This window comes from Pinus tabuliformis, chromosome J (assembly GCF_031772625.1).
Source record: "Pinus tabuliformis cultivar Carrire ecotype Pingquan chromosome J, CPIR1, whole genome shotgun sequence".
NCBI classification, from domain to species: Eukaryota; Viridiplantae; Streptophyta; class Pinopsida; order Pinales; family Pinaceae; genus Pinus; species Pinus tabuliformis.
In genome coordinates this window covers 234,509,609-234,520,648 of record NC_142295.1, presented here as the reverse complement: position 1 = coordinate 234,520,648, position 11,040 = coordinate 234,509,609, and the positions used below count along the sequence as shown (strand labels likewise).

The 11,040-nt window shown below is 37.6% G+C and overlaps 2 pseudogenes; both read left to right on the top strand.

Annotated features, from left to right (window-relative positions):
* Positions 1 to 1,748: 1,748 nt before the first annotated feature.
* LOC149226613 (protein TIFY 10b-like) lies at positions 1,749 to 6,193 on the top strand (annotated as a pseudogene).
* Positions 6,194 to 8,243: 2,050 nt separating this feature from the next.
* Positions 8,244 to 11,040, top strand: LOC149226612 (potassium transporter 26-like; annotated as a pseudogene).

Sequence of the window (11,040 nt, the reverse complement as noted above, 5' to 3'; positions counted from 1 at the left end):
CTTGAAGCACTCTACCAAGACATTCAACTGCAAGGACAAATAGGAAGGGAAATAGGGGTATCCTTTCCTAATGCCCCTTGAAGAGTTGAAGGTTTTGGTGGGAGAACCATTGAGGAGAATGGAGAAGAAAGGTGAGGAGAAGAGAAAACAAATCCAATTAGTTTAGTCAAAACAAATCCAATCAGTTTAGTCTTGAGAGAAGCTGAAAGCTTTGAGGGGGTGATAAAGGTACGACTATCTTAGTTTATCAAATGCTTTGGAGAAGTCAAGATTAATAACCATGCTCACTTTCTTGAGTATTTTCAAGGAGTGGATGAGCTTATGCGCAACAATGATGCCATCTAGGATTTGGCACCCTTCTACATAACCTTATTGCTCCTTGAAATGAGTGAGGGTAGAAGGGATTTTAGATGGTTGGCTATTATTTTTGAAATAGTTTAATAAATGACATTACAAAGGGATACAGGCCATAAGCTACATAGTTATGTGACTTGCGGATAAGAGTGAGGAAGGTTGCATTGAGAGTAGGAAGGGCAAATCTCATCTTTCTGAATTCTTCGGCAACTTTAAAATTTATAGGCCTAGGAATGGTAAGTTTGTGGTAAAGCCATTAGGCTTGGGGGCTTTACTTTTAGGAATACTCATGACCACCTCTTCCAGATCTTTAAGGGTGATTTCTATCATGAGGGCGACATTATGATCATGGGAAACTAGACAATGGATGTGGGAACTATTTTTCTAATGGAAGTTAGCCTATTGGTCGAGGGTTCTTTCAAGAGATTACTGTAGAAATTCCTGAGCTCCCCTTCCAGGTCCTTGCGTATGTGAGTTTTTTTCTAGAGTTTTCTAGAAGGGAAAATATTTGGTTGTGGTGGTGATGCTAGAGCATAAATATGTGGAAGAATCTAGTAATTTTCTCTTCCTCTTTTAACAAATTGATTTATGATTTATGTTTCTAGAGTTGTTCTTCATGTTTCCTTCTTTCTTATTATTGCACCAAGATAGATCCTTTCTGTTGAGCTAAGGCTTCAGATCGACACTCTAGGATAATTTGTTACTGTATATATCCCATTTGGACTTTTAATTAGTTTTTTTCTTGGAGAATATTCGTAGACTCTTCCTCGGAGCCATCTTTTGATTTGAGCCTTGAGGGCTTTTAGTGTTTTCTAGAATATGGGCATTGGGGAATGGATTCGGAGTTCCATTTCCTTCCACCATTCCTTGGATTTATCCAATCCTACAGCCATAAGCCTTCAAATCTAAATGGCCTGTTATTGGGGCCTATTTGATGTCAAGCTCAAGGAAAATGGGTCATTAAACTGACCCCATGCTCGGTAAAATAGAAGCTCCCAAGAAAATATCTTTAGCAAGAAAAGATTTAGAGATTAAAAAGAGATTAGACAAACAAGAAATTTGATGTTTACCTCCTTTGTTGTTGTTCCAGTTGTGGATTCAATTGCGGATAGGGATTTCCACCATGTTCATCGAGTTAATAATGTTGTGGAAGAGGTGTGAGTTAGTGTCAAGATGGAAAATGCCACCCTTCTTTTCCTCAAGTGATTTTATCAGATCGAAATCACCTCTCACCAGGAAAATATCATTATGGAAGAGTTTACTTAGATGCAGAAAATAAAATAATCTACATGTATTCGACTCTTTGATTAATTCCAGGAGTATCAGAGCCTTGAGAAAAGGTAGGCTGCAGCGGAAATTTTGGTGATTTATAGGAACAATTCAGTTTGCCCGCTATGTCTCCAAGTGCATCTGTAGCTTTCGAGTTTGTACGCGTTTAGAAAGACTCTGAATCAAACGGACCAGGCGTAAATTACAGTACTAGTTTGGAATTCGGACCTGGAAAACAACAAGCCAAGCCGAGATGTATGCTTTCTTTTCCAAACGCCTTGAATTTGTCTCGCAACTTTATTTTCGAATCGACTGGTGCAATATGCAGTCTTTCCTTAAATTTGTCTTCTGTTCTTGTTTTAGCAAAATGTTTTCGCTGATTTTGTATGTATTTTGATGAATGCAATAGTGCAAGATCTGTCACGGATAAAACAACAGATGATGCAAAAGGTGCTTTCGTCAATCGGACTTTCAGAGGAGAAGCAAGGTGATTTGGCTCATGTTAATCACGAGGCCAAGGGCTTTACTGAACTCTCTAAGGCATCCAGTCACGCGAAAATGATGGAATTATTTCCCATAAGCAATGGTTTTGGTTCAAACACCAGAGTTACAAAGAGAAATATTACCAGGCCTTTTGCACTCAGCCAAGCTGATCTGGTTTCGAGGTATTTTCATGTCCAGATATTTGTAATTTGATATATTTTCTAATTCTTGATAGCTGAGCGAGCTTAAATGTATGATAAGGCTAACTTTGTGATAGTTGAGCGAGCTTAAATCTATTTGGGATTGCTTTTGAGAACATGTCTGGTGGGATTAAATATCTTGGTTTCCACATTAAGCCTTGTAATTAGAGGGTCCTAGACTGGCAGTGGCTTATTGACAGGTTTTATAGGAAAATATAGGGTTGGGAATTCCGTTGCCTTTCAATGGGCGGTCGATTCATCCTCACTCAGGCCGTGATTACCCAGATGGGTGTGTGTTGGGAACATTTATTCCATCTACCAATATCATCCTCACTCAAGCTGTGATTACCTAGATGGGTGTGTACTGGGCACATTTATTCCATCTACCAATATCCATCATCAAGAAACTGAACAGGATTATTGCTCACTTTATCTGGTCTGGTATGCAGCAGCGACAAAAATTCCACCTCACTAAACTTGACCATATCTCCATGCCGAAGCGGCAAGGCGGTTGGGGTATTTTGCATTAAAAAATATTTGGACATGCTCTCTTGCTCAAATCATTATGGCGCGGGATCTTCGGTGATGGCATCTGGAGTCAAATTATCAAACATAAATATCTGAAAGACGTAGATTTTTAGGTTTGGTTGTGCAGGGGGCAAATCGGCTGCAACTCCGGTTCGGCGGTGTGGCACAGTTTTATGAAGATATATCACCTATTTTTCCCTATGCTTTCATGGAGACAAGGCATGGGTCATGACATCGCTCTTGGAAGGGACTATATCTGGGGACTAGAGGATATCGATGCTCTCTCGGACCCTCTCGTTTTCGATCTAAATGTAGTGGGCATTTACTTATGGAATCAAGTCATCTCGACTTGGCAACATAATTGCCCCATCTGGAAGCCCTCTGCTGATCTGAATTTAGACAGGAACGCAACAAATTACAGTGATAACCATATACACAAAGATGCAGCGGAAATAATACATCATTTCATTAATGGAAAATACTGAAATATGCTTACAAACAGTGATGGAAATAAACCAGCTAGGGCAATGGTAGCTTATCTCTGAGAAGAGATGTGGTGGCTACATGCCTCTAAATTGTGTTACAATGAGGCTTGAAGGCCTATTTATTGTTGAGAAACAATCGAAAACCTTTCACATCCCGAAACCCAACCCTAGAAGATGAAACACCAAATTGTGGGCCCCGTTTTGGGTAAATTGGTACATCAATTTCCCGGGGTCGTAACTTTGGCATACGATCTTCGTTTGATGTGTACAATAGCTTGTTAAAAATATCTATCCGAGCACTACCACTTTGGGAGGCAACATCCATCCATGGATCCATGTTGCCCTAGATTTCCCAAAAAAACGTCTTTTAGGGCCTCAAAATAGCTCTGAAAGTTCAGGACCCGAAAAACTGCTAAAAATAGTAAACTGCGCTATAATTAAGGAAACTGAAAAACTGAAAGAGACAGTTGTGGGGGTCCAAATGGGATAGGTGGGTGGCCACCAACATCCACCTGGATCATCTGTAGCACTGGGTCTGCAGGGATAGGTAACTGTGGATTGGAATTCGATTTGTCTGCAACTCCAACGGTATAGCATCCATAGAGACTCGGCTAGAGACTCGATCATATGGCGCGGCAAGATGAAGGTTGACAATATAATGGTGGCGGATACATACAATCGACTATGCTGTTTAGAAACCAACCAGGCTGAGGTATGTTGGTTTTCTACATTCTGGAGCTCCCATATTCCTACCAAAAAATCTCTTTTTCTCTGGTTAGTTTGGAGGAACAAAAACTTGACTTGGGAAAATCTACAAAAAAGGTGCTAGTCTGGACCTGGGTTTTGTGTTTTATGTAGAAAAGCGGAAGTGGACAATTTGCATCTGTTCATAAGCTACCCCAAGGTTACAAAAATTTGGAATACCTTGGATGTCTCATTTGGGTTACAGCTCCCACTGTTGTCTGATATTCCAGAGTGTCTTGAATGGTGGAGTTTGTAGCATGGAACTAGGGGCTTCATTCCACCCATTGTTCTTTTAGAGAACTGGAGGTGGAGGAACAATATTATTTTCAATGAGTACAATGAAAGCTGAGCAGTGGTGATGGAAAAAATTCAAAGCACAATCTCGGCTGAAATACATGCTAGTACATCCAATAAATTGTGCAAAAACCCCAAATCTGGCCACAGATCTCCTTCCCTATGAGCTTTTTTGATGGAGCATCACAGTGTAGCAGTTGTGGATGCGGATTCATTATCCAATATTTGCTAGAGTTAATAGATCTGGTACACTAGGGGGCAGGAAAGGGCTCCAACACGAAGGCTGAGGCCATGGTATTATGGGGACTCCTCTAGTTCATACATTATCTGAATATTCCTACTATCCACATTTATGGGGACTCAAAGGTCATCACTGATTATGTCTGTGGGAATGCCAACATCAACAAATCCTCTCTTCAGTGTTGGCTACAACAGATCTCTACTCTCTGGAACCCTCTCCAATACTCCACCATACAGCAAGGACTTCAATGTAGAAGCGGACTGCCTCTCCAAAAAAGGCATCATGGAATATCTGGATGGACTCCACATAGAGATTAAGATGGATGAGACTTGGTTGGAGACTGAGATTATGCCTTTACCAGGATAACTACACCTAGACATACTCTCTTTTTTATTGCGGATTAACTACTCTGCATTACATCTTGCTCTTCATGTTTGTGAAAAAATACAGATGTATGCCTAACATATGCTAGAATATGCTATGTTGATTTATCTAGATACAACAAACAACCTAGAATTAGCATAGAAAATCTTTTATGTATCCTGGTCTGGTTATAAGGTTCATTTTTATGCATGTTTGCAGATTAGCTTGGATATATAATTTTGATATGCTCCTATGAGATGCAGACTTTGAAACATATGTAATTTCCATACAAAATAAATATATCGCTTTTTTCATCTGAAAAAAAAAGCAGCCAACTTCGTGTTTTTAGCACTATTTGCAACAGATCAGTTCTTGCAAAATCCCCCGAGCAGCAGTCCACAGGTCAATTTGTTATTTTTTATAATGGAATGGTGAATGTTTACAATGTGCGGGCTGAGAATGTATTATTTTGATCTGAGCAACAAATTTCGTATATTTTTTTGGCGAAATGTTTGCATCTTTAGTTCTCTTGGCATTCTTTAATTTATTCGCAGGCTTATTTCGTCATTTTCGTGGCAGGCAGAAGCCATTATTAGGCTTGCCGGCTCTATGAGCTCGAGCAAGAAAAGAACATGTCAGATTAATATCAGCAAAATCCAACAGATATTGAAACCGCTGCTTTCCAAGCCTGCATCGAACGCTGACAATGAAGATCAGCCTGAAAGACTTCCCGTAGGCAAGACGCGGATCCTAAAATATTTTATATTGACAAATGTGGTTTATACTATTCGACAGAATGTGAAAAATTATAAAAAGATTTTCAAGGTTGAAAATTGGGTTTTTAACATTGTTTTTAACTTTTTTCGCGGGCATGCCTGCAAATTGTGCCGAAATTATCTGTGCAACGCTTCCTCCAAAAGCTAAAGGAGAGGTAAAGAAACTCTAGATCATCTAATCTTTTTTTATGTATATTCAAAAGATTGAATAGCAATTCCAATATTTAAATCATTCACTGGTAATTATTTTCAGTGTAAGTTTAGATGACTGAGTAGGCAAATGTGTATTAAACGGATGAAATTTTTTGGCACAGAATCAACATAGTGGCTCCTTACAGCACGATGAAGCCGACGATAACTTGGAAAGCAGGGAAAGATTCTGACGACCAGATCAACCTCTCGGTGGCTTGCCATCACAATGATTTTAAAATATGGGTGGATGTCATTTACTATTAATGGCATCACGCGACATTTTTACGCCGTAAGGCGTTTCCCTCTGAGACGAACTCCCTGTTGTCTACCTGTCTTCACTGTACACCATTCGATCTTTCGTTAGACGATTGAATTATAATCATCCGTTGATTTACATGTGACAGTTGTGACTAGCTAGAAACTTGCATAGACTAGACGCGGGTGGTTGTAACTGGCGGTTGTAGGTGGCGGTTCTCGTTTCTTGATAGAATGTGATGGAGCACTAACTTATGAAACTGATTTCAAGCTGGCTCAGTTGCAAGATTATCAGCAACCAAAACCCTCAAACTTAGCACTCTTGCTCGAAAAATTGAAATGTGTGGGATGGACAGACTGCCATGAGGGTGTTCATGTGATGGAGCACTAACTTATGAAACTGATTTCAAGCTGGATCAATTGCAAGATTATCAGCAGCCGAAACCCTCAAACTTAGCACTCCTGCTCGAAAAATTGAAATGTGTGGGATGGACGGACTGCCACGAGGGTGTTCTTTTGGCATTACAATCTTCTTTCTTGATTTTCTTAGTATTGGACATCGACATCTCTGGTATTTTCAGAGATGGTCGCCTTCACCGTACTTGTTACTTTACTAATGTTCTTCGTTACCTTCTTGGTAATGAATCTCTTCGCACTTTATGCCAATGCATAGGCTCCCGCCCCTGATCCCATGTCCGACAGTAAGATCCTACCTTTCCATTTTATTTAAACAATGTGGGTCTTTATGGGATCTATGAATACTTGATCAGACAACGATAAGGGAAAACAACCCTCATAAAATTCGTGGGAAAATCTTGCAGCATCGACAGAGCAAAACAATATCACAGGTACTATTCGATTCTACTCAATGGCATTTTAAAGAAAATTTGTTTCCCAAATTTAGTAGCCAAAGGATAACTCCACACCTATTAAATTTTGGAATCCGCAGTCACCTGTAAGTTTGATATTTGATGCGTATATGTATAAAATTCGATTTCGTTATAGTTAAATTTGAGTATCTAAACTCATTGTTCAATTATTGACTCACCCCTTATCACACTTTAATAGAGGGAGAGCTTCTTGGTTTAGGATTTGATTTATCATAATCATAATAAATTAAATCTTCTTGCCCTCTTCTGTTTTTAAATTACATCAAATATAAAATTTTCCCCTCAAATCAGTGGCAGAATTTATGTTGAGCTTGATCTTATTATGCAGAGCCCAACGAGAGTCCCCTTTCTCCTTTCTCACAAATTTCTGTGTGGGGAAAGTAAATGTTTACCATGTATCTGCAGATAAGGTGGCGTAGCGTTCTTGCACAAGAAGGATTTTATGCTTATCTTGTGGATTTTATTATATTTCATTGGAGTGCTTGCAATATCAAATTTGCTGAGATTTTTTTTTGTAATTTGTAAAGAAAGATTTGGATTGAAATATTTTTTGTGTTGTGGTGGTGCAGACAAAGGCCATAATGCCGATGGCTAGCAGAATAAATAGGAAAGACACATCTCAATTCCAAGCATAAACATACCTATATATAGCTTTCAAACTATGTTCTAGAATGAGCTTTTTGGCTCAATTAAATATTTTTTTACTCAACATCAGATATATTTAAATATGTCACCATGTTGTGCTTCAAAATGCAGTTATGCAATTAATTTTCCCTTCTTATCTGAATTCAGTTATGCAGTTAATTTTCTTTGCTTATCTGAACCCGTCTGATTTTTCATCCTGTAGACCTAATTTTATTTTCTATTTTTTCCTTTAATCTGATTTCTTCTTCTAGAAACTTTATGACACAATTGATCCTTATCTTTTCCTCGAGCTGAACTACAATGTTAGTTTCTTCTGAATTGAGGTTATTATCATCCATATTTTTTATCTTCTCAATTAAAGCTATGAGATCACCATCATGCATCGACCTTTCACCACTGGACTGCTCGGCATCTGGTAGCGCCAGTTCAGTATTCCAATACTCATCAGTCCTCCCATTGAATGAGAGTGTCGGTTTCATAGAGTAATAAAGGCGAAAAACATGGTGCAGGGCTGTTTGTAGAAAATGGATTTACCTGCCCATGGTGTCTTTGTCAAAGTTGAAAATGGTGTCTTTGCCAAAGTTACCAGAGATGAGAGTAGAGAAATATTAATAAGTTCAAAAAAGAATAATATTATACATTAAGTTGTATATCAAATTTTCTAAATTTAAATTTCTAGATGACTGATACATGGTTTCAGGAAAAAAATATTTATTTATTTATCACAAATACTTATTAAAAAAGTACCTATCATCATGACGCCCATTTTTCAATTGTTGCAAAGATGACAGCTAATAGTATCAAACATTTAATGACATTTAATGATTTCAGAGCTCATAACATAAGAATTGCTACATGCATAGTGGTGTTAAATATATTCTTGTTTTAATGATTTCAGAGCTAATAGTGGTGTTAAAATTGAAGTATTTTAATAAAATTAATAGAATTTTTAATTAAAATTATAAAACATGTTTGAGGTATTTTAATAAAATTGATAGAATTTTTAATTAAAATTACAATGATCCATCACACATGTTGATTTTGTTCCAAATTATGATGCCCTTTTTAATCCTGCAGTGTTGCCAGCTATGCAAGGAATTCAGTCAAGGAACAGTAACATGAGCCAAGGTAAGATGATACAAGAATGCGAAGTAGACACTATTAGCTTGGCTTCCATGAGTATATTGGGATGTAATCAAGTTTTTCAGTATGGGTTAGTTTATTTGAAGGAGGGATGCAGCTCCCTATCATAAACATGATATCATCTATGTGTATAATGTGAATTATGGCATCCCACTTCCTGACATAATTTATGTTTTCGTATGTTAACTCATGCAGGCGTTGTTGTGCTCGTGTCATTTTTTATCCTGTTACTACTGTTCCTTTTTCAAAAACTCAGTACAAGTAAAGTTAGCTTCATGTTCTCACCCATAATGATTGCCTGGTTCGTGACCAACATCATGATAGGACAGTATAATATTGTGAAATATTATCCTGGAGCATTCAAGGCATTCAACCCATATTATATATACTATTACTTTCATGAATATCACTAATAAGGATGGGTGATGCTTGGAGGTGTAGTCTTATGTATAACAGGTATTGATTGATGATATGTGTCTCATTTTATCATATAGTATACTTGGAACTGTTTTCTAACTCAATTGATAAATCCATACCAATGATTTTCTCAAACACAATTCATAACTTCTTCCCAATTATTTATGCTAAAGCTATACAAATAGAAACACTAACATCAGTTCTTTTTTTTTTACTGGATCTAGGTGTCGAGGCCATGTTTGCAGACTTGGGCCTTTTCAACAAGAAATCAATCTAGATCCAAGCTATATGTCAAGGACAGAATTATTAGTATTTCATCATACCTGTGTGCTTCATCCTCCTTAAGTTTTAGTAACATAATGAGAAATTTGGGTTTTTTGTTGCAGCCTGCTTTCTGTGTGTTGGTTTACCCATCTCTACTTAACACATATACGAGACAAGCGACTTATTTGATAAAAAACCTAGGGGACATAGGCTCTACATTTTACAAAGAAATACCATAGCATGTGTATTGGTCAATGTTCATTGTTGCCACTTTAGCAGCCATTGTAGCCAGCAAAGCATTGATTGTAACAACATTCTCAATCATAAAATAATCCATGGCTCTTATCTGCTTCCCTCGAGTGAAGATTGTGCATACCTCCCAAAATTACGAGGGTCAAATCTATTCACCTGAAGTTAACTATGTTCTCATGGTTATCTACATTGCAATTATCGTAGGATTCTGGGATGGAACACAAATTAGTAATGCACATGGTAAGAATATCCAAATTTATATTTGACAACAGAATTTGGTATTTTTTATGGATTCTTTTGAGTTTCCAAGGATAATTTTAGGTGTTTGGTGGTGCAGGGGTTGCAGTTGTTGGGGTTATGTTCATTACAATGTGCATAGTAACCTTGGTCATGCTTGTGGTTTCGAACATACATGTTTTTCTTATACTACCCTTCATTCTATTTTTTGCTATCTTTGAAGGCGTTTATCTATCATCTATATTGAATAAGATTCCACAGGGAGGTTGGTGTCCCTTCCTAATTTTCTGACCATAATCTTCTCTTGGAAATATGGAAGGCAGAAAAAGTATAAAAATTTAGCACGAAGAAAACTCAGCATAGAAGTTTTGAATGGATTGGTTACCCGAGTGAATTCACATGTACCAGGAACTTGTTTCTTCTACAATGACCTTATTTCTAGCTTACCATCGATTATTGAACATTATGAAAAGAATGTGGGGTCTCTGCATGAAGTTCTTGTCATTGTCATCATAACAATGATTCCAGTCAAGGCAATGATTTTTTTCTGAGAGATTTATAGTTGGAAAACTAGAGCCAAAGGGTGTATATAAATGCATAGCCCAATATGGTTACAAAGATGCCCCAAACATTGAAGGATATGAATTTATCAACCAGGTTGTTGAAAGCATAAAAGACTATCTCAAGCTCAGAGGAACTCATTCCTCCTCACATGACAGAAGTTATGCAAGCAGAAATACATTGGTAGAAAGTAACTACTCTGTAGATGAGGAATTGCAGTAGCTTGAATTGGCAAAGAATACAAGGGTTGTGTATGTTCTAGGAAAAATCACATTGAAGAATAATAAGAGCACTGGTCCTTTTGAAGGATTGTTGATTGACAAGCTCTACATATTTCTCCAAAACAATTGCAGGTTTACTCTGTCTACCTACCATATACCACCTGCACATTTACTTCAAGTCGGAATGGTGCAAGAAATTTGGAGTTTGTTCACACAAAACTATTAG